At 32.2% G+C, this 4,534-nt stretch overlaps 1 long non-coding RNA gene across 1 annotated transcript; it reads left to right on the forward strand.

The window, feature by feature from the left end:
- The first annotated feature begins 1,758 nt into the window (after nt 1-1,758).
- Nucleotides 1,759-4,207, forward strand: LOC131623857 (uncharacterized). Its single transcript, XR_009290349.1, has 6 exons — nt 1,759-2,205; nt 2,294-2,696; nt 2,778-2,854; nt 2,944-3,072; nt 3,447-3,713; nt 3,803-4,207. It is a non-coding gene; the product is annotated as an uncharacterized LOC131623857 (long non-coding RNA).
- The last annotated feature ends 327 nt before the right edge of the window (nt 4,208-4,534 follow it).

Raw genomic sequence — 4,534 nt, forward strand, 5'->3', positions numbered from 1 at the left:
CTCAACGCACTAGTTTGTTGTGTCAGAGTGTCTTCAAGAACAAATCAAAACTATAAGATTGATTTTCTCGAACAAACACAAGAAACCCTATTAGGTTTCTCGAAAGATAGAGAAAAGGGAAAAGAAGAAATATTAGGGTTTATAGATTACAAGTGGATAACAACAATCAACCTCTCTCAACAATCTGAGAGAACGAGTCTATTTATAGACTACTAAGCTAACTTAGACTACAAGCTAACTTAAACAATTGTGCTAAACAAATAAGTCATATTTGATATGCTAACAAACCTAGCATTATTGACTACTACAAGCTAGAATACATTTCGACTACAACATACAGGACTTCGACATCAGCATATGTGAACAGACTTCGACAACATACTTAAACTCTGTCGAATCAAAAAAACTATCTCTGTCTAAATACTAGAGTTCGATCCAAAATATCACACTTTTATTTTCTTTTATTCAACTTTAATAACTTCAACCATTAGATTGATATTCGACATAAATCTATAAATTAAAATGGAATAGTTATGAGCAAGGCTATATGAAATATAGCCGCACAAAATAAAAATTACATTCTATAACATAAACTATCAATTATTTTTGGTAAGAAAGATTTTTATTTTACTAAGTTGATGACCGTATTAATTTTGAAAATTTCTTTACCCACCTTCCTATGGTGGTCACCCCAGCGAAAACCTCATTTTACCCCTGCTTCGGAAATGCATTTCCGAAGTATACGTGCATTATAATTTAGGTTAAATACTTATAGTTTTTTACTCAATTTTAGAAATTAAGGATTGATTTTTCATAAAGCTATTAAATTATTTGTAGGATCTTAAAATTAAGGATTGGTTTTTCATAAAGCTATTAAATTTTTTAAGCATGTTTTATAAAACTATTTAATATTTGAGAAATAGACAATTTTTACACAATACCCAATCAGTCATCCTCTCACCCCTCTAAGATTATGTTTAAAAAAATAATTTTTCTTCCGATTTGAGGTTCTCTGATCTGACGTAAGAATTGAGAGAATTTTAAAAAATTTGGTGTACCGAAATTCTTACCATGAGGTTATTCAATCCAAAAATCACACTTGAAAATCTTAATTCAAAGTAGTCTTATTCACAAATTACACCTCATAGTCTTACTTTCAAGTTATCTGATACACAAAATAACACTGAAAATCTTATGGATAAATAATCCAATACTATTAAAAAAACCCATCGAAGAACATGAAGACAAGTTATTCGGCAAAGGAAACGAGACTACCAAACGTTTTTAATGTGTATTTTATCTAAGAGTATAAAATTTAAGCTACCAGGCGTGTTTGGTCAAACACACTCGATCTTAGATTTTTATTTCAAAATTTATTAAAATTTCTTTTGGTTAATGTCACAAGCTCGATGACGTGGAGACCTTTATTATGATTATTATATTCGTTTAATTATTGAATAATATTAATTAATTAAATATGGTTGACGGGGGTATGTTACCGAAAGGTGGAAGTGTGGAGAGTCATCAGAGACTAGTCAATTTATCTACTATCTACCCAATAATAAAGTATTGACCAAACTGACTATTTTAACCTTCTAAGATAAATTTTTTACCCTTACAAAAGGTTATTTACGTAATTATCAAATTAAACAATACTACATGCTAAACGTTGTGTTCTCGTTGGTCAGTTTTTGAATTGTTGTACTTGCAGAGAGAGAAAACAAACGTTTTTCACCATTTTCTCACGCTTCTCTCTTTCTCTCCTTCCCTCTTCTCTTTCCTGTTTTTAATTTGCTCTCTCTCCTCTTTAAACCCTAACACCGTCGGCGTCGCAGTTGTCCCCTTTCTCCACCTTATCTACGGCCACCACCTCCAATGAAAAATCTAAACCATTTTCGTACTCCTCTTCTCAGATCTGTTCGTTGGTCTCATAAATTCAAAATCACTCTCCCTCTCACCAAATTCCCCAGATCCACTTTTGCCCTGAAGTATACCCTAGAAGTTGAGACGGTTATTGGTTCTGAGCATTATTGTTTTGACCGATCAGTATTTGTTCATTTGTTATGAACGATGTTGTTGCAAGCATGGTTATGCGATTTAGAAGTTGTTATGAGTGCGTTTGTTGCCGCTACAGTCCGTGTCAGCCTTCTCCAACATATTGATCAATCCAGAGAGTCATTATCAGCTCAAGTTGTTGATGAGCAGGTACATAGTCATGATAAGATGTCTAAATTTCTTTACTTCCCTACTTTTTTTGTTTCAATATGTGCCCTGTTTGAAAAATAATTTGTAGGTAGAGATGACAAAGGTGAATATGGAAGTAATCAGGCCATGGACCAGAAAAGTGACTGAACTTTTTTGGGTTTGCAATTTTGTGCAGTCAGATGCATCTATTGTAGTGAATCTCTTCAAACTTTCAAATAATGTTACTAAATTATTTTGAGGGAAAAAGAAAATAATAGATGTTGGTAAAGCTAATTGGCATAAGGCCTAGAAACCTATTTTCCCTCTATTGGCTGTAAAAATGGAAAAGATGATTTTACAATCAAACTTTCAGTGTCATATTCATACTTTCTCTGAAATGACTAGATGATAAAAGTTTATATCATTGAATAATATTGTTTCAGGTCTTCAAATACATCAAGCACTGGAGAGTTTGCGACAAGTGTGTAAATCACTTTGGTCTTCATTGCCGAGTATAATTTTCTGATTTACCATTTCTTTACTCATTCTTTGGCATATTTTCTGAATGACTGGTGTATTTTGAGCTTTTGCAGTGGCTCAACAACTAGCTATGATTGTTACTTTACCTGTTGTTCTGCTTTTCTTCTTTCATATCCTTCTCATTAAAAAGGTAAGATAGTATGCCTTCATGTTGAAAAATATAAGATTACATCATAATTCCCATTTAACATCAATGTTATGTTTTTGCGATTGACTCAGGGACTCAACACATATGATTAAATTGTAGCTATGAGGGAGCTGGAGCAAGAGCAGGAACAATAGCTAGGAGTTGGAGGCCAGCAAAGTCCCCAAATGTCAACCATTAGCTCATTTACTAGGTTGAGCAGTGTAAGCTCCTTCAATGCTTTATCACTGATATCAGTTACTCCTTACACACCATTTTGCATATCCAAAATTTTCATTTTTTGTTTGCTTTCAACTTTTGCAGTTTTTATATATGAACATTGGGAAAAAGACCTTTAAAACCATTTTAATTTAACTATACAACACTAATGTCTATTGTGAATTCAATATTTCATCCTCTCTTATTCTCCAATGAAATCCCTTCAATTTCTCTAATTGAAAAAAAAACCAGTCTCTCAAAATTTAGCGTCTAATTACCAACAAAAAACAATAACATAGCCAACAATTTGAGATACTAATGTCTATGTGATTATGAGAAAGTTTTGGAGTCAATGTTGTTTGTTTCTTTGTACTATCAGGAGCCTTAGGAATTACAACTTGCAAGGACCAATTCATGATTTAAGCTTGATACCGAACCTTCTTCTTTATATGTAAGTTATACATTAAGAGAAGTGATTGTTTGTGACAAGGTAAAAAAATTTTGTATATTTTTGAAATAAAGTCTAATGTGAACTCTAATTGCACTTATCATCCACTAATTACTGTCAAATTTTCAGTGACCTTAGCTCCAATCAATTGAATGAATCAATTCCTCCTAATAAGCTTGCTCAAAATATCACAATTGTGTGAGATTCTCTGTCATTCAAATAAAATTATAGTACTATAAAATTTAGTATATTAAAAATATCTCTGTCTTGAATATGAAATTAAACAGGTAAGATTCAGAAGGACTATTCTACCGCTTTACGGCCTCGCTGTAGAGTGTCTGTTTGTGGTGCGGTCTCTAGATATATTGGTACTGGGAATAGATCATCACCAAATATGATGGACGTTGTGTATAAGAGAATCACCATCAGATGATTTTTGGCTACTGACTTTTTGAATGTTTTTGCTGAATTTTCTGCTAAAACATTGGATTATCTTTGCAATGGCTAGTTAGAGGTGATTGAAGACAAGTCATTGGGTGTAGAGAACATCTCTTCTGCTGGTTTGATGTTTTAAGGGGAAGTAGGAAGTTCCCATAGTGGGATGTTTGACGATTTTCTCACGTTTTCAGCTTTGTTTCGAGTGTAAAGCACTACATAATGATATTTGGTTAGAGAAATAACTCTTGTCCTTACGTGAAACTACTTATTAACAGTTGGCAAAATCATACATGAATAGCCTTTATCCTTCACTTTCTTCCTATCTCATTTTTGCATCAAAGCAAAGACTTTCATTTTCTAACCATTTATTTACAATTTTAGTGGAATACCAATTTAAATAGTTATCACTGAAGACTTAGATTGTGGCCATATTCAGACTAGGTAAAATAATTTAAATTAGTAAGATTTGTTGACATAGAATTCAGAAACTTCTTCCTTGTGAGTTGAATATTTATAATTTAATTAAGTTATTATTTATAATTTTTTAGACATATCTCTAAAATATTATCTTAAAATTTAAG

Source organism: Vicia villosa, linkage group LG1 (genome assembly GCF_029867415.1).
Source record: "Vicia villosa cultivar HV-30 ecotype Madison, WI linkage group LG1, Vvil1.0, whole genome shotgun sequence".
Lineage (NCBI taxonomy): Eukaryota > Viridiplantae > Streptophyta > Magnoliopsida > Fabales > Fabaceae > Vicia > Vicia villosa.